Below are 19846 nucleotides of genomic sequence, written 5' to 3'. Positions count from 1 at the left end.
GTTCCAAAAAAGGCCCTAAACAAACCCTGGAATTCCCCTGCTTGTAACTACAGATAAATATTTTTGCAAACAATTACTGCATAATCATAGAATCACAGAATACCTGGAATGGATGTGATCCACAAGGATCATCAAGCCTCTTGACCTGCTCAGGACAACCAGAAGCATAACGTGCCTGAGATAAAATAATAGCAAATATAAGAGAACTATGCAATTGTTATCTTCCTTAAGTTTGTGTGTTGCCCACCAATGCTTTTTTCAAGTACTTTTTTTTAAACAGAGAAGTAGAGATGTTGGAACCAGTAAATTCATGCAGGTTTTCACAAAGGCAGCTGTTCAGGTAGCAGAAAGACAGCCAGAGTAGTGCTGCCACTGAAGAAAAAGCTACTTTCTGATGCATATACAGGCAACTAGAGACCATTCCAGAAAGATTTAAAGCATTAACTACATAAAAAGCTTTTGATTATAATTCTTATACTGTAGTGGGTGGGAGGAAAAAAAAAATCCAGCAGTGATTAAAAGGAGCCATTAGAAAAGAAGTACCATGTCCTATGGTGTTAACCACCACTAAAGCACATTCCCTATGAGAATCAGTGATAAGTCTTTCTAGCTCCTCTTCTAGGAGTTACCTAGAATCATTCCTAAAGGCAAGATTCATAAAAACAAAGAAAGAAAAAACAAACAAACAAGAAAACAAATGCACCCCAAATAAACAAACACACAGAAAAAAACAAAGACAAAAAAAGCAAAACCAGCAAATCCACCCCCTTTCAGCTCATATTTTGTTTTATTGTAAGCTGTTATTTTATATCCAAATAGTAATTTTTCCTTCACCAATCGCACACTGCCTGACAAAAGGGTTGAATTCTGATATAACATCTTCTGTCTCCTCTCAAAATTATTCTGCACTGCTGCCACTGTAGCCATTTTACTGCATGGGCAATAAGTCCTGGCAAACTTTTATGAAAGTGATGCAATTTATTGCAATTCTTGCATATTGCTGCAAACTCTAGAATTTGTCTGGGCTTGTGTTTACAGAGCCACTCACAGTGGGGTGAGATTATTTGCAAACTGCAACTTCTACTCCACATCTTTTTTATCTCAAGTGTTTTTCAGTTTGGGTGAATCTTGCAAGGTGCCCAGAGTGCAGAGTCCACCTTCCATAAGCTTCAGTCTATGATGAGCAATGGAGTTTGACAAGGATTTGCCAGGCCAGGATAACACTGTAACTTCTTCTAGTCCACCTCTAACCTCTCTTCACTCAAAATACAAGCAAGTGTCCAACTTTTGAAACTCTTAATGGCACAAAGTGAGAGCTGGGTTCAGTCTTCATTCACAGCTGTATTTTCACTTTTGCTTTGTCCTCCAAGGAAGCCACCTTTTCTTTTTCCTATATTTATTTATTTATTTGGACTGTGGTACTCTTGTTTCATATTCTGACACTGATTCTGAGCAACAATATCACTACTATGCCATGTAACAACATTCAGGAGTACACATTTCATCTGGTCCAACCTTATGCTAGATCTGATACTCACTATACTATTGTAGTTAGCATCAAGTGTATTCTAGAAATCTGGGATGAAATCATTACCAGTTCAAATCTATTTCCTTGCTTGTTAGTTGGTGGTGTTTTCTGTTGCTTGTTTAATTTTTTTTTATAGGGATAGTGTCATTTTGGAGACTGTTTGCACCGCATTAGCCCTTTGCTTTCTGTGGCTGCAGAGGTTTAGCAGTACATTTAAAAGATGGATTTATTATATCATCAGAACAAACTCGGTCAACTGAGCAAAGCTACTTTGTGAAGAATATATTTTGCTTCTGACAGCACTCAGCTCTTTCCCTGTTTGCAAACATCTTCCTGCTGACACAGAAAGAAGTGCTTTGTCCATCGGCCTCTCCCTTTTACTTTAAGGTGGGGCTTACAGCAGTTGTGTTCATTCACTTGGCACCTTTTTAAATAAGTTTTAGCAGAACAAATTGTTTGCATGTCATCAAGAATCAGTCTGACAGTCTATCTTGTTCACTGTCACGGCTCACATGGATCAGCCTTGTACAAATGTGAGTTTCAACACCGCAGAACTAGAATTTCCACCAGGTAATTCCCGTATCCTGCATGACGGAATGTAAAGTAGAAAGTTCCATGATTTCATAACCTAACCTTTTTACTATTTGATTGTATTTCCAGGCCTTTTTTTTTAGCTTTCAAAATATTATACAAACCAATGCAGTAATTTTTTCACAAGCAAGTAGCGAGTCTAGACTAAGACAACTTTAAAATTTGTAAACTAGACAGTTTACATATCACATTGAAGCCAGGAAGTTATGAACCATAGAATTTAGCACTTCTGCAGTAAAACCTGTAATTTACTACAGTCAGATGATGTTAGAATTCTTTGTTTGCCTGAAGCAGCTAGCTCTTGCCAACACATTTGCTCCAGAAATAGGACTTAATTCAGTAATAACAACCAAAAAAACCCCATAATAATCTTTTGGTCATTAGGCTTATGTCCCTGTCAAGATGTGAGGCTGTTAACATGATTAGTTAAAAAGACCATTTTTCACCATATACATCCACCAAGCTGGCATCTGTTTTGGCGTTATTACTCTGTAATGGAAATCTATCATTATTTAAGATTTTATTACACGTTTATTTTGAGACTTCATTATTTTTGGGGACATACACACACACAAGCACCAAAACCACAAAATTTCACAGCACAGTTCTTTTCCTGTGCTTTTCTATTATAAAGAGCTCTTAACTGATAGAAAGCACAGGACAGGCACTATACTGCCTCCATATTGGAGACAAAGCTTTCTTCTCCATGCTACAATGGAGCTGCTCATTCCTCCCTATACATTTATTTTGCAGGTCAAATAGTGCCACTAACTTATGCTTACCCAGGTTTATTTTTAGTCTGCAGAACAGATGAAGAAAAACAAAATGCACATATTTAAAAAATAAAAATAAATTTAAAAATGCAACTCACCAAATTTATTTGCATTGTCATGTTTGGTTCTTTTTCAAGTCAAGTTTTTCCATTCTGAATTGTAGAGACATGCTAAAGAAAAGCAATCAAACAAATGGCACTTCATTTTTTATGCCAGCTGTCACAAATACCAGAGTTGGATAGTCAAAAGGTACTTCTATGCACCCCGAACCCACTTTTGTCTTTATATTACTTATTGTGCCAATATTTAGACTTTATTTCCACCTTAGAAAAACCCTGTCTCTTCCTTTAAATGTTTTCTTTAAAATTTATTTTGTATGCACAAAAAAATTAGCTTGAAGTAAAAGCTTAGAGTTTGATGCTGACAAATATATAAGCTCTACAGTTAAGAAAATTACTTCTTTTAGGTAGGGAGACCAACAAAGAAAACCCAACACTTTACTTCTGCCATGGTAATATAACTGACATTAATCTAAATAAAAATAGGTACACGTTGAAGTAAAAGAGAGTATTCATGAGTAACTTTTTCCTTTCAAAATTTCAATAATTATTATTTAACAGTATTCCACTAGATTTCCCTGTCTGAACCAGCTAAGCATGACATGAACACAAACACAGTTGAAGAAGTATTACCAGGATATTATCTTCAATCATCCTGAAGAGCAAGAAAATTTATGCAGAACTTTTTTGCCAACAGCACTGAAGTTTGTGAATGAATGCAAAAAGTCAAAAAACAAACAAATGAAAGTATTAGAAACTCACAAAAATATATACTAGCAACATTTTATATTATTGCTTTGAAAATATATATAGGTTAAAAGGAAGGGCTAGTATGCCTTGACATTCAAATCTATGTATATCAGAAACCTTTGAAACTGGACCCTGGGCTTAAACTGTTCTGAAACTTGGAAATTTCAAGTCCTCTTGAATATAGCATATGGAATAATGTTTACTGGATTGTCACATAGGATGAAGAAACAAAGAATAGGGTGTAAAGCCATTGAAAAGTTCTACCATGGAAACACAGAACTGGAAAAATCCATTTGGATCATCAAGACGAGTCTTCTACCTGAAATGATGCAATGCACATGAGAAACAATCCTACATCCTTTACAAGACTGGGAACACCTGAACTCTATTGAAAACTAAATTAGCTTCTCAGGGAAAAAAAATCCCTAGCAGTTCAAATATGTTGCTCTGCAAGCAATAATCTTGGGTATCCCCAAACCAAAAATGGAATCAGATTATATTTCCTTTTTTTTTTCCCATTTCCTTATTTCCACACAAGATAGAAATAATTTTATTGAGTCTTCTCAAATGGGTAAAGCGGGTCAATTTTAAATTCAAATTCCAGACTCAGAGCAGAATGCCAGGGATTTATTTAGAACAATCATGTTGTCAATGAAAGCTTTGGAAGTCTGGCTAATAAACTGAAGGGATGGTGCTGTGATCACAGGGAAAAAAAAAAAAAAAACAGTCTAGGATGCAACTGCTTAAAACTTCACACAGTTAACCATGGACATATTTTTAGTAACTGTAAGTCACTTAAAACAGTCTTCTTGAGCAACTGTAAATTACATTAATACCTTTCAGGCTTTGTGTTGTTTGTTAAATGCAGAGTCCAGGGGTTCAGTTAAATTAATATCTCAGTGAACTTTCTCAGCTCCTAAATTAAAACACCCAGAAACTTTCTACACATGAATCATCACTTTGGATTTACTGAACTCTGAGGTAAGTGCATATACTTGTTGCTGCACTAGCCACATTATTCCCTGTGGGATCTCTTTTTCCTGTAATCTTATAATTACTAAGGACTACTACATTAGTCACTTAAGAGGTAATTTTCTTACAAATGTGTATCAGTAAGGCAGCCAAAAGGAACTTTCCTTTTTGACTGGTCCTGAGAACAAGCACTGTTCCCAGTATTTCTAGGAGCATTTATTAAACAGTTAGACCAAGAGGCACATACCCAACACAGTTTATTATTCTACTTACATTTTAAGGTTTTTAGATTTTAAAAGCCCTTGGGCAAAGCATATTTGGCCATTATTTGTGGGAGAGTCTACATTTCTCCTCTTTCCCATGCTAGACTCTGCATCTGAAGGTATGGGTTTTGATGTACTGGAGTTTTATCATACAGTTTAGTAGCATGCTTTAGTAACATTGAGAATTGTGTCTTTGTCCTGGACACTTGTGACTGACCTGATAAGACCAGGAATGGATCTCACTCAAATGGCTTCCTCACTTGTTGCTCTCCCTTCCAATCTCATTTCCACTTAAAGATAGAAAAATCAAGAAATTTACTAAAAGAGGGGTAACCCACCAAAGGAAAACCTAAAATTCCTGCAAATGGATAAAAATCCCAGGGAATAAATGGTCCTACAGTAACGAGAGTTATGACAAACAAGAAAAAGTAAGCCACACCGGAGTAATGGCACCATCCTGGTTTCAGCTGGGATAGAGTTAATTGTCTTCTTGGTAGCTGGTACAGTTTTGAATTCAATATGAGAATAATGTTGATAGCACACTAATGTTTGAGTTCCTGAGTTATGTTTGCCCAAAGTCAAGGACCTTTCAGTGTCTCATGTTTTGCCAATGAGCAGGTGCACAAGAAGCTGGGAGGAGCATAGTCAGGAGAGCTGACCCAAACTGTCCAAGAGGATATTCCATACTCAGAACAGCATGCTCAGTGTATGAACTGGGGGAGCCTAGCCAGGATCTGCTGATCACTGCTCAAGGATGGGCTGGGCATCAGTCAGCAGATGGTGAGCAATTGTATTGCACATCACTTGTTTCTCTTGGGATTTATTCCTCTCTGCCTCCTTTTCATTACTATTATTATTGTTGATGTTACTATTATTATTATTATTATTATTATTATGTTCTAAATTGTTTCAATTATTAAACAGTTCTTATGCCAATGCATGAGTTTTACAGTTTTTTCCTGTTTCTCCTCCCTAGCAGGATAGGGCAGGGAAGCGAACAAGTGGCTGTGTGGTACTTAGTTGCCAGCTGGGGTTAAGCCATGACATATACATGGCTTACACTCAGAAAAATGTCTTCATCCATCAACATTTCTCACTTATTATTCAAATGCCACTAACCCACTTACAGAAAGTTATTTTCTTGAAGTACTTGTATTACCTTGAAGCAGCCAGACACTTTTCATTCCATTAACACTTAAGACAGGTGTTAGGAAAATCCACAGGACTACATCTTTTAAAAGCTATCTGATCACAGAGGTAAGCCACATCAAGAAGTCTAAAACCTCTGACTCCGAATTCAAAGACCTTTTTTCTGGGGTTTTTTTTGGTTTTGTTTTGGTTTTTTCTTTGTTTGTTTGGGTTTTTGTTTCTTCTTGGATTCTTTTTTTTTTATTTTTGGGGTTTTTTTTAACCCATAGAACTGTCCTGGTACTTTGAGATCTTTTAAAAGAACTGGAATACTAAATCTGTGAAACATGACCACAGAAGTAGCATAGCTGTGACAACTTCCAGCTCTGTACTTCTGCTGCTATCAAACAGACAGGCTTTATTTTACAAACTCAAAAAAGTGCTGTTCAGTTCAGTTGCCAAGCAGACAAAATTCTCCTGCTAGCCTTCAGTTCACACACCACCTCTCACCTTTCTTTCCTTCATCTGCTCACCCCCAATAACACTGTTCTCTCTGAGCTTGGACTGCCTTTGAGATGGGACTGCCTTAAGTTGGGAATCTATACCTTATCACATTCACAGCTGCGGGCTACTATTTCTTAAAGTGAAGGGGGCTAATGTCCTATGGCTGTAAAGTCAAAGCACAGTGTTATCCAAAAGGACTAAACGTAATCCTCAATTACAGAATGGAGAAGTGAGAAAGAGAAGATGTGATTCTGTAATTTTACATCATGTTTTTGAGTTACACCTATTCCTCCTGCCACTGCATTGAGTAGAAGTACTCCTAAATGAGTTTAAATTGCCATAAAAAAGCTTGGATAGGAACACCCTTCTAGTTGCAATACAAAGATGTGTAGCTGGAGCAAGGATTACACCTGGCCCTATCCGCTGTCCATGTTCCAAGAGCCAGTGAAGAAATGCAGGTTCTTATGATATTATTTGTCAGTATATCAAAACCACTAATCATTTATGTATTTTGTATATTTCATGAAGACATTAAAGTAGTATTTAGAAACAACTGACTCGTCAGCAAGCATTGACATGGGCATCTATGAGGTCACGAAATTTAAAGTTTTAAAACTAGCAACTTTCAAAGTAGTACAATGTAAAAAACCTACATTATAATGCTTGTTCTGATGGTGCAGTAGGAATCAAATATTTTGTGGAAAGAGTGTTCACCAAATTGCATTCTTGTAATACAAATTTAATGCAAACATTCAAAACAGCAATTGGAATAATGATTTTAAAGGAACTAGTTGTAATATAGATTTAGTTAGTTACATTTTGATGACAATTTCAATTATTTTCTACTCACAACAGTCACACCTTGGAATGATGACCTAAAGCCCCTTATTTAGAGTAGTCATTCTTGCCATAAAAAGGGAAAAATTATTTTACTTAATAATGGTAATCTAAAAGGTAGGCATCTCAGACCAATCTGGCTTAAAATCTAACAAAGTACATATCACAGTCTATCACAAGCAGCTAATAATCCATATCCTTCAGGCAGGATTCCCTAGTTTTAACTACCTGTGTGTGTGTTAGCTGTGTTGCCTACACTAGACAAGCTCTTTCCATTGTAGATGAAAAGACGTATGTCCAAATGGCACTTCATCCTGCCTGTTTTTATGGTGGAAAGAATTGCCCTTCAGATGTGCCCATCATATTTTAATTAGAGCTTGAAACAGATAAATAGCACATAAAACCTTTAATCAGGCAGTTATGATGTGTTTTCCAGTTGCTTTACTCATCTTAATGCAATGCAAAGCAGCAAAATAAGAAAGCAGATGTGCCTTATGGTGCAAGGCTTTCTAAAATGTTTAGAAGGCCCTTTACTTTGATTACAGGTGAGCATTGAATGCAGTTTACCTTTGGCTATATCTCTGTTCTGGTGTAAGAGCAAGTAACTTCAAAATATATTCATCCTCTTTAGCCCCTAAACTCTTTTTTTACCAAAAGTCTTCCAGCAAGCCTTACTAATCTCATTCCTTGACCTCAACAATGGAAAAAGTTGTTTTTCAGAGTTCAAGAGTTTTGCCAATCAGCTACTGTCATTTTGTTTTCCACACTAAGTTGCTTTTAGCTAAAGGTATATCCCACTGTAGTCCTGAGACCTTAATTGTTGGAATACTTCTGGCTGCAGCTCATCTAGTTAATTTTTCCATTGCACTTAAAGTATAGTTTGGGTTTTGGTTTGGTTTTTTTGTGTTTTTTTGTTTTTTTTTTTTTTTTTTTTGTTTGTTTGGGGGTTTTTTGTGGTTTTTTTTTTGGTTTGGTTTTTTTGTTGTTGTTGCTGTTTTGGTTTGTGGTTCTTGGTGTTTGTGCTTTTTGGTCTTTTTTTTAAATAGGAACTACTTTTGACTCGTGCTTTAAGGTGCTGTGTCAGCTGGTCCCTTAGCTTGTCCCAGTTTTAGGAAGTTCCGCAATGGGTTTTCTTTGTTTCTAAAATTTACAAATCTTTTTCCTCCAGATCTTTTTTACCTCATGAATTTCCAGAGTTTTACTTCTGCTATGTTCTGAAAAAAATAGAAAATTGGTATTTAATTTATTGTTGCCTAAGTTCAAACCTCGGTTTGGATTTAGGAGGCTGTTGGCCATCTAGTCCCATGCAATTTTTAGATAGATACATAGATAAGGTGAGCCCTCTTATGGAGTAAATTCTTCCCTAATATTAAAGAACAGTGTAGGAATATCTCTTAAAAATTTAAGGCTTAATGAATTAGTTTTTTTAATTAGCAACATTTCTGCATAAAATTTATGATGAAGCTGCCAAGGTGGTCTGGCTTTGCAGAAGTGAAATGAGCGAAAATTTAAGTATAAGAAATTTGCTTTATTTGAATAAAATTAACTGAATTATGGATATGCTGATAAATAAAACTTTTCTAGCAGAAGGGCACTAGTTATTTAAAAAATCTCACTCTATATCTAGTAAGAAAATGAAAGCTATATCTTTATGAAGCTGGAATGTCTTGGATGTTTAGTGCTTTGTATTTGAAAGCAGCCAAGTTCGAAGTTAAGTTATATTAGTAACTTATCCACAGTAGCTTGGTAATAAAAGCTAATACAAATTCAGTTTAAATGAGTGTAGCTAATAGCAGATAATCTAGTGTTTTACATATGCCATAAAAGTTAGTGTGTTTGGTAGTTTAGGAAGTCTAAAAGGTATGAAGAGGAGAGAAACATATTTGTCTTAAGAAATATGTTTCTCCGTAATTTGTTTATTAACATGAAGCTATGCTTTCTGCTAGGGCATTTTAGAGGTAAACAAGCAATCAGGCTGGAACTTTGATTCTAGCAGTTCAATAAATTTAAGATTGCTTTTAGATTTCTACTGAATGAAACCTATAACATGCTCTAAGAATCCTGAAGTGAGTAGTCCAAACTGAATGCAGCAAAGAAATGAGTGTTGACTGAATTGAAGCTAGTCAATGTCTGAACTGACAGCCAAAATTTTAGAGCTTTAAACATTGGTCCTGGAAATAAGTGATCAGCCATCACTACACGATGGGAAGGTAGCCTCATGAGAAAAACAAATTTCTATTCTTTATATTCTTATTTGACTTCCTTTGTGCTATACTAATAGCACAGAGGGCAATCTAAACTCTGGAACATGGGGCATGTCCCAATGTCCGGGTCCAGCTACAAAGTCCAGCTGCATTCCCACCTCATATCAGGTAGAGAGCAAACCTTCATCCCTCTCCCTTTCTTGTTTTCAAAAGCATAGGGAACATACTTATTTGTGTATTAACCACAGAGAGAGTGCTCACAATTCTGACATGCAGGAGTTTTTTAGAAACTATGAAAACATGCTTTGCAATATATCAGGCAGTAACAAGAACCAAGGGTACACCATAAGAAATAACAATTAAGAACAGACAGAGAAATGAATCAGTGAAATTTTAAGAATACTAGCAAATTAAAGAGAGGGCAGCCAGTCAGTCTCATAAAATTAACCAAAGAAATATAGTTGCAAAAGCGATTAACTCATTTTCTTTGGGCAAAACTGAAAGCAATGATGTTTAAAAAAAACAAAATGTGACATCCTAATGAAGGTGCTCCTTTTAAGATTGAATTTGATAACAAGAATGGAAAACTTTTAGGAAGACTGCTGAACTTGACACTGTGCTTCATCTGGTTATTTGGTTTACTTATGTGGAAGAAATAGAGGTATTTCTGCTTTTCCCAACTCTGCTTTCTGCTCTGCAGATTGCAGTTCATTCTGTGAGAGTCAGCAGTAGTTTAACCAGCCAGTGTGTTGAAACATTTTAGAGTGCAAATTTTTTCCAAACTAATTTTAGGCAAATGACCAAAGATGCAGTATTGGGAATGTAATTGCCTTGACTCTTAGCTTTCACTGGATGACTCAGCTGCAAGGAGGGCTAGCCCTTGCTATCTGGAGGTGCTATGAATTATATTTCAGTCTTCTCTCTTCCTCAGTGTCTTTAATCAGAAGCCATGCTGGCATAAATTGCAAGCCTGTTAATAGATAAAAAAAAATCATAGACTTTTATGGTGTCATTCAAGCTACAGGACCTTAGCTTGGTTTCAACACTAGCAAGATAAAATATTTGTCTCATAAGAGGGGCCTTTCAATTAGTATCACAACAAAAGTCATCTTGCTGGAGTATTTCCCATGAAAGAAGACTTCTTTTCCTAATCAGAGTTTGAGTTGATGATGAAATCTGCATGATGAATCTGTTCTTCAAAACCAGTGATATACATCGGGAATTCTAGCTTAAACACACAAGAAGTTGCACTTCTTGCAACTGTGTCCAGCTTCTCATATCTTATATCTATATCTCAATATATCTCTATATATCTATATCTTTATTTATATCTATGTCAATATCTATCTGTATATTTTTGAATATATAATTTTATATACATTTATTAATCTATGTCACTAAAAGGCTTGTGGTCTGGACTCTGTAGTTCCATAGAGAGATGTAAGGACCAGATTCTCCTCAGCACCATTTTTTGTGCCTGTTGCTCCATTTGGAGAGGAGAGCATGAGTTCATCTAACCGTGCCCCCCTGTAAGATGCATGAGAAGAAACAGCAAAATCATAAAACCATTAACTTTTTTGGCTCCACATACTCTCCTGTATTCTGTTCATAACATATTCTCCACAATTTTATGTTTTCAGCATTAATATTAATTTAAATGTTTTAAGTAAAAACCTGAGGTGCTACTGGCTCAAGATCTGACTGGACACAATCCCTTCTGTTGCAAAAATACTGAAAGAACTGACAGCGATTGCTAGGAGAGAATGGTCTCATGGGAGAAGGCCAGAGTTTTTGCCCAACGTAACTGATGAGCCTCACATGAGATGTCCCAGAGAGTTCAGGATGTCTTTGATATCCCACTACAGAGGACCTGCAGGTATGACATAAGTCCTATGAGAGACCTGCACCTTTGGTGCCTTTGTAGAGCTGAATCAGACCCTTGCTGACCACTGAAATTAACATGTTCTAGATGGATCTTAAGTCAGTGGACATGGCATGGCAGAATTCTGTCATAAACAATATCTGGAAACTCTGGAGCCAACAGAGATCGCTCAGCATACATCAGAGATAGGGAAGCTGAAGTATGGCTGAGTAGTTGGCATTGAGAGAACCATGCTTCAGGTGATTCTTGCTGCAATTCTTATGAAAGATGATGGAAGACTGTGAGATAAGAGGACTTAATATTGTGAGTGGATCTATGAACTATATTCTGTGCAGGTTGCTCCATAGTTGGGAGAAAACTGCAATTTGCCAATGAAGATACAGAACAGACTGCTGTAATGGATTTGGGTCAGTTAAAAACAGAAAAGTTAGACTAATTGTATACTAATGATCTCATGATAGTCCTTTGAGGGGAATCCCTTTGTCTAGTCCCAGGCAAGTTTAACAGAGAGTTTCTGAGACTGCTGGGTCTGTGTGGAACTTGTCACCTCAGCACTGCTCAGGATGGGCTTTAGTAGTCTAAAAGCAATTTACTCAAAATCTTTTTTCCATTTAGTGGGCTGAAAATGTCAATCTGTCAGTCTGGTTTTTTTACCACAGCCCAAATCATGCAACAATTGCCCAGAAATGCAAAGAAGAGGGGACTACTAACTTCTCACTCCATATACCCACAGAACTTAAGGTTGAATTTGGTCTTGTGCATGAATGTGCTGTGTCTACATTGTCTGTTGAGTCAGGAAGCTCAGTGCAAGCCATGCATCTTGCAACTGCTGCAAGCCAACCCCCTCCTGGCTTGGCAATTATCTACATTGCTCTTTAACCCAGACATACAGCGTGGAGCTCAAGGATAAAGTTCAAACTATCTCTCTGGACTTTTTAAATTTATCCATATCTTAAGGAACATCCTGCTGAAAGACTTGAAAAGTACACAACTAACCTCTTAGTAAAAGAATTAATATTACCCACACGCTTGTTGCTTCTTTGACTGACCTTGATGCTTTCAGGATAGTAATGAAGAAGGAAGACTGCGTTAGAGCCTTAGAAACCTTTGAAAAGCTTTTCTGTCCACAGCTACATGGAGCTTTCCAAAGGAGTTTGTCTTCTAGGCTGTCCCTGCAGAGACAGGAACAGCACGTTATCCCAGAAGGTTAATGGAGAAGGGTACCTGATCTATTTGTGAATTAGAGGTTGTTTCCCTGGGAGAATACTTGCTGAAGGAGTGTTTAGATATGAAGTATGAAAAAAATTGGTAAAATATTTTTACTGACAATGTAAACTCTTGTCCAAAATAACCGCTCCCTTTCCTGACATTAACAAGTGCAATTAGGACATTAATAACCTTATTAATAGGCAGTATTAGGAAGGCTCCTGGAAGCATACCAAGTATTGTGGACTGCACATTCAGTTAGAGAGAGCTGTCAGACTATATGGGCATTTCAAACAAAAAGGCAAAGCGTGTAAGAGCAAAGAGACTACAGAAAACTACTAAAAATAGTGTTGTTTTGCAATGTGCTTATTCTTTGTGCCCCACTTGGAAGGCAGAAGTAACACCAGATATCTGGAAGACAGCTGGGAGCAAATTGCTATTTCTTCCTAAGAACATAAATGGGAAACAGCAGGGAGGCTGATGTCAATCTCTGTGAAAGTAACACCTTCTGAGTCCAGTCATTGTGGCTTAGTTCAGCCTCAGCTCTGTTCAGAACCTGATCCTAAACTTAGGTATTTCATTTAGAGGGTATGTGAAGATTGTGAGTAGAAGCATGGTAGGAAGCTTTTCTTTCTGTGGTGAGGAGTCAGATGTTGACTCTGTACTTCTGATTTGGTCTAAACACCAGAAATCAAATAACATTTCAATATCTTTATAAGTTAATAGAGTGTAATAATTTTTTTAAGTCTGTCCTGTAATAAAATGGACATTAGAAATGTCCTACAAGTTTCCTTTTTTCATTAGGAGATAGACTTATTTAGGACAAGTTTTCAGGGTGGTAGGTACTTTGGAGTTTGTCTTTTTCCCATTTCCCTTTGGGATTCATTAATTCACTGCTGTTGAGTGTATCTTCCTCATGCCTGGATTCCTGGGTAGTACTTCCAAGAAAGACAAATAAACATTTGTTGTCACTTTTTTTTTTTTTAAGAACAGGTCATATTTTTACATTTCTCTACAGCTTTGTTTCCTGGGACAGCTGTCAGGTGTATTTCATGTTCTATTATGCCTACTATGTTTTTTTCTTGCAAAAGTGACATCCCTTAGCCATAGAAAAATCTCAGCTTTTGCACTTAAAAGATGACTAGGAAGAGATTGTTATGCTAAAAATGCATTAGATTTAGATGGTATAAATGGTATAAATGGTGGTATTGATGGTATACATTTCATGAAGTGGTTCAAGGGAGTTCACACTGGCTCATTATTCAGTTGCTTTTCAGAATAAATGTATTTAATTTTTAGGTTACCTTGAGAATAAATCAAATGCAAACCAGAATGTTTTCAAGATGAAATGAGCCTAGGTGAATATAGGTTCCAGTGTAATTTTAATTTGCTTTGTTTGTACACACATCTGCCAGTTGTCTTTCCTGTTACAGAGTTTAGGGAAGTATTTGCCTTGGAAAGAAGAGACATTCAGCCACTATCTGGAAACAAGCTGTAAGAAGGCACCTTCTCCACCAAAAAAAAAAAAAAAAAAAAAAAAAAAAAAAAAAAAAAAAAAAAAAAAAAAAAATTTAGGAAACAGGAGGTCAACTGATTCCAAAAACCACATCAAGACCTCTCACTTAAGTAGAAAAGAAAGGCTAGTGAAAATTTTGCATGAGACAGGACTGCAGAATGAGTTATAGAGATGTTTGTCCAGCGTAATGCGCTTTAACCCATTAGGCTTTAACACACAGACTTCTAGGGATTGTAAATTCCTTCTAAATAATATAAACCCCAAGGTAATTAAGAAATGCAGGATGATTCTTTCCCAGCGAGCTTACGTTGTTCTATATACTACTGGAAAATGACTAGGCTTCCAAAAGTTGAAAAGGTTGAAAATGACATCTCTAGCTCACCATTGTGGGAACATTTGAACTGATCCTGTCTTTGGAGTAGCTGTATTCAGTTACAAGGTCATCCTTTGACTGCAGAGCACTTTTATGAACCAGAAGGCTCTGAGTTTGTTCCAGGTAGGACTGCTGGTTTTAAAATAGAATTAAAAAAAAAAAAAAAAAGTAAAGAGAAATGTAAAGATTAAAATAAAATCTAAAAAATTTCTAACATTAGCTCTTCACTAAATACTTTTGGAGCCTTTGTAAGATTTTGAAAACTTAGAGAAAACACAAACAGTAACTTATGTGTGTTCTTGTACATCTGTGATGAAATAAAAGACGGCCACAGTAATCTTGAGCATGGTACTTAAATACTAGCTCAGTCACTGTCTCTGTGTTGTATTGCTTCCACATCAGACATATCTGTTCATTGAGGGGCCAGCACTAAGCAGTGCAGATTCGAGGTGGTTAGTGCCATTTGCCCTTGGCTTCCCACCCCTGCAGGTAGGTGAACAGCATGGGCCGAGTTATTGCTTAAATAGATTTATTTAAATGCTGTTAACCGCAGTGTCAAATACTCTTCTGTTAGTGACCAGGCCAAATACATCATATATATTTTGTGGTTGCTTTTATGGTTTCCTTTATCATCTTACCAACTTGCAGTAAAATATATTTAGCAGACTGAAAGCTTACAGAGCAGCAGAGAGTACCTGAGAAAGCTTTCACTTGAAAGTAGGCACCAGCAGTCTCTTGCACAGAGAACTCTGCTGGGCTCACATTTTTCTGATGTAGAATAACCTAATGATTAGCACAGTTGCCTAGGAAATGAGAGACCCATATCCCATTACCTCCTCTAGTTGAAAGAACTGTAAACCAAAACTTCCTGGGAGAATATACCAAAAGACTGGACATTTGGATAGTCTTCAAATCTATCTTTTTTTCTCTAGCTTCCTTTTTCTCAAGAGCTATATGAAAATAGCTGAAGGATACTTAATTTTGAAGCCTAAGGTGCCTCTGGTATGGCAGAACACCACAGTTCAAGTTATAGGATTTTTTCTGTATTTTCTTTAATGAATGTTTCATTGAAACTGCATGTCTTCCAACAGAAATGCCATTTTGTGAGGTTTTTTTCAATTTTTTTCTGAGAATATATTAAACTACTGAAATAGTTAACTAAAAATTATTATTGGAGTTTTGCATATATAGCTTAAGCCCCAACATCCCATGATGTATCATTTCCTTTGCTGTGATACGTCTTGATTTCTTCCTCTTTGTCTCACATCTCGGGTAGTAACTGAGGAGAACTTGGGTGGATCTCAGTTGCTTTGGGAACTCAACTCCCATTCTCAGAGCTCCAAAAGCTCTGGCCTTCCTCAGATAAAATTCACTACTATAATGAAGAGTTACGTAATGTCACAGAACATCACAGACTTTTCAGCATTTGTTTTAATTGTGAAGCTGTAGACTGTGTCCAGAACTCCATACCTTGGGTTACAAATAGATAAGAGACTGGGTGAGCGGTATCTATCCTGTACTGCTTGCCAACAGTTACAAAGAAAATTGTCTGGTAACTAGAAAAGACCGCACTGATGATGCTGCAATATTAGCAGTTGATAAGAACATGTTTTCAGAGTGTTTTCATAATCCAAATAATTACAAGCAATGGGAGTGGAGTGTTTGTTATATACTTTACTTAATTGCAGTCCAGTTCTATTTGCATGCACAATATGCCCTAGACTTTAGTGAGTTTTAATTAAACAGAACATCTAAAGATTGCAGTGTTTTTGAGAAAATTCCATGAAGGAATGCTGCTTTTGAGAAGGCTTTTTCCTTTCTATAGTTTCAAGAGCACAAAATGCAAACTTGTTTGTAGGTAAAATGGCAGGTCTTTGCTCTTTTGGAGGATAGTAGTGGAATCAAGAAAATGGCTGTCTTTGCTAAAACAATTGTTGTGTCTTTCCCATTCAGTACAAAAGAACACAAAAATTCCTAAAGTATAGGTTCTTCAGTAAATTCATTGGGAGATATTTTTCTCTCCATCTGTGCTGAAGCAGAAATGAAATATATGGAGAAAGGTCTCATCGATAATATTCAAGTATTTCAATAATGCCCAAGATTTCAGTGATTTTTAGCATTCTGGAAAGTTTCAGCAATCTGCTGTTCCATTGTTAATATAATGAAGAACAGGGATGAAGCACTGGGTGCTATATTTCTTAGGGTACCCATTTGAAATAATTTTCTGTCTGCAAAAAAACACTGCCTGCATTTCCTTTCCTCACAGAAACTGTTAAGCTCAGAGCAAGCATTGCTATGGTGATAACGTATTGACTTTTTCTCACAGAGCAAAGAAATGGAATCCCTCTTACGTCTGAAAAAGATGCATTTTTCTTTTACTGCTTACCTGTGATTGGTGCATTCAGTCCCTGCCAGGAAAGGCTTCCAGAAACAGCCATTGTTATATTTTTGTTTTCAACCCAAAAAACGTTGGGTAACAAGCAAAGAAAACAGTATTACTAACAATTTTAAGTATTAAGGCCAAGAATAGCTGTGAATAATGAAAAGTAGAAAATACCACTTAAATTTTCAGGTTCCACTGTGAGTCATTGTTCAGAAATTAAAAAAAAAAAAGAGAATAAATCAGTTTATGATACAGGTAATTCATTTTGATCTCAGGAGAAAAATGCTTTTAAAAAGACAAATGTAGCAGGGAAGAGGCATCCATTGTGTAAATGGGAACTCAGCTGCTCTCCACCTTCCTCACCAGGCCTCTTTCCATCTCATATCAAAGTAATGAAAAACCACTGTGACACAGAGAGGACCAGGATATGTGTGTTTGCCGCAAATATGTTCTTGGCAGCTGAGTAGCAACAGTTTATGGGCTTTTTTATTATTTCTCATATGTGCCAAAGTCAGAGAGACACTTCTGTGCTGTACGGGAAAGGAGATGTGCAAATTGTTAACTCAGCGGCTATTGAGATGGGTGTTTCTGCTCCTGAATCTTCCCACTGTAAACCTACACCTGAAAATGATTTAATATAAAGTAAGAACACCCTGTGAAAAACAAGAAAGGAAAAAAAAGAGAAGAAAAGAGAAGAAAAGAGAAGAAAAGAAAAGAAAAGAAAAGAAAAGAAAAGAAAAGAAAAGAAAAGAAAAGAAAAGAAAAGAAAAGAAAAGAAAAGAAAAGAAAAGAAAAGAAAAAAAAGAAAAGAAAAGAAAAAAAAGGCTGTTTTTGAAAATTTAATTATTTTCGTATTTTTAAATTGCCTCAGAAACTGATCTACCTGTACACTTTCCAGTCTTATGCAAAACGATTTGCCAATTTGCTGTTTGTTGAACAGTGAGAAGAAAGAAATATTCCTTGTTCCTGCTGATTTGTAGTAAAATGATACTAGTGATCTTCTTGATGTTTGATCAGAGACAGATAAAATAGGATGTATGGTGTATAATTGGAAAGACTGTTTAGAATTAAAGTTTGACATTTGCAGAGTATTCTAAATATTTAGACTATTTTGAAAATTCTAGATGGGCTTTTATATGATTATAGAGGACATGGACCCAGAATATTTGAAACATGCAGAAAATCTTTCAGATGGCAGCTCTATATCAAGTTTCTCTCACCTTCAAAAAGGAGAATAGATAAAAAGTGGTGATCTTATATCAGTCTATTTCAATACAATGTAAAATATGATTCCAATTGTTTCTCCAATGTTTTCCTTTGAAACTGTATAAGAGGAGAAGATTAGAGGAATAAACCACTATAGAGTTTGCTTCTACATTTAAAATAAAGAAAATTCTAAAGATCATTTTATTGAAAATTAAGATCTATTTGAATATTATTTTGGTTTGCATCTGATAGTACACTTAGAAATTAATTATTTAGCAGTAAACATGAAGGTATTAATATCTGAATTTTACATGACCTCATTAAAATACAGTGTAGACTATACTTTATAACAACTTTCAAAGTACTGATATTTCTTCATAAACACTCATGAGACAATTTCTAAACACAGTCAAAACCTAATTCCCCAAATTTAATATTTGAGGCAGAGAAGAATTCAATGAAAAGCTACTTAGCAGTAGCCATAATCATGGAAGAATCAATAATATTAGCAAATTAAAGAGAAATCAACCTTTTTTATTTATCGGTATAAATTTAATTTTAGTGTAAGCATTTTAAAATGCATTGTCAAACCAGTCTACAAAAAGGGCCAAAGTGAAGACCTAGGAAACTACACACTCATTAGTCTTACGTCAGTTTTTGGGAAAATAATGGAATTAGTCCTCCCAGAAACTACTATCCCCCAAATGAAGCAGGTGACTGGGAAAAATCAGCACAGATTTACCAAAGGTGAATCACCCTGGATTAACTTGAACACCTTCTACAACAACATAACATCCTCTGTCAACATGGGGAGTGCATTGGATGTTGTTTGCCTGGACTTCAACAAAGCATTTGACACCGTTTCCCACAGTTTTCTATTAGGCAAACTGGCAAGATACAGAGTGGATCTGTGATCTGTGGGATGTGCAGCAAAGTGGCTGACAGGCTGCACTCAGAGGGTGGTGATCAATGCTTTTTACCCAGGCTGGCAGTCTGTTACCAGCAGGGTCCCTTAGGGATCCATATTGGGCTCCAGGCTGGTAAACATCTTCATAAATTATCTGGATGAAGGGATTGAAAACAGGCTCACCAAGTTTGCTGATGATGCCACACTGGATGATGAGGTGGAATTGTCAGAAGGGAGAGCCCTTTGTCGGATTCAGAGACAAGCAGGAAGAGTGGGCCAGCAAGAACTGTATGAAGTCTAAGGAGGGCAAGTGCAAGGTTCTGCACCTGGCATGACATAACCAAAAAACCCAGTGCAGGCTGGGATCTGTGTGGCTGGGAGCAACCATTCTGTGAGAGACCTGGGGGTCCTGGTGGACAACAATATGAACACGAGTCAAACTGCAGCAACAAAGGCAAATCAAGTCCTGGGCTGCATCCATGAAGGATGGATGATAATTTAATTGCAGAGATAGAAATGTGGTCACCCACTGCATTCAGCAAGTCTTAGGCCACACTTGGAGTACTGTGTGCAGACCTGGTACTCACCATTCAAGAAAGATGCAGACAGGCTGGAGAGGGTCCAAGGAAGGGCCAGGAAGATGATCAAAAGGCTAGAGAAGCTGCCCTGTTGGGAAAGATTGAAGGAATTAGGCCTTTTCACCCTGGAGGAGAGAAGACATAGGAGGGACCTCATCATGGTATGCTCACCTGAAGAGCAGCTAC

The 19846-nt window shown here is 36.7% G+C and overlaps 1 protein-coding gene and 1 long non-coding RNA gene across 4 annotated transcripts in view; one reads left to right on the top strand and one right to left on the bottom strand.

Annotated features, from left to right (window-relative positions):
• Positions 1-1379: 1379 nt before the first annotated feature.
• Positions 1380-19751, bottom strand: LOC135293887 (uncharacterized). Of its 2 annotated transcripts, none has more exons than XR_010355999.1 (4): positions 19670-19751; positions 14596-14718; positions 12541-12663; positions 1380-2112 (listed from the first exon to the last, which is right to left on the bottom strand). It is a non-coding gene; the product is annotated as an uncharacterized LOC135293887 (long non-coding RNA). The 2 variants fall into 2 exon arrangements; XR_010355998.1 differs by lacking the exon at positions 19670-19751 and adding an exon at positions 19266-19403.
• Positions 5578-19846, top strand: part of SCEL (sciellin) — a 137434-nt gene continuing 123165 nt past the window's right edge. For both annotated transcript variants that reach the window (XM_064408495.1, XM_064408492.1), the window contains exon 1: positions 5578-5716. The gene's annotated coding sequence lies outside the window, so the exon portion shown is untranslated. The remainder of the gene's footprint in view (positions 5717-19846) is intronic.

This window comes from Passer domesticus, chromosome 2 (genome assembly GCF_036417665.1).
Source record: "Passer domesticus isolate bPasDom1 chromosome 2, bPasDom1.hap1, whole genome shotgun sequence".
Taxonomy (NCBI): Eukaryota; Metazoa; Chordata; class Aves; order Passeriformes; family Passeridae; genus Passer; species Passer domesticus.
Note: the sequence above shows the minus strand (reverse complement) of the source record. Positions and strands in the feature narration are given on the sequence as shown.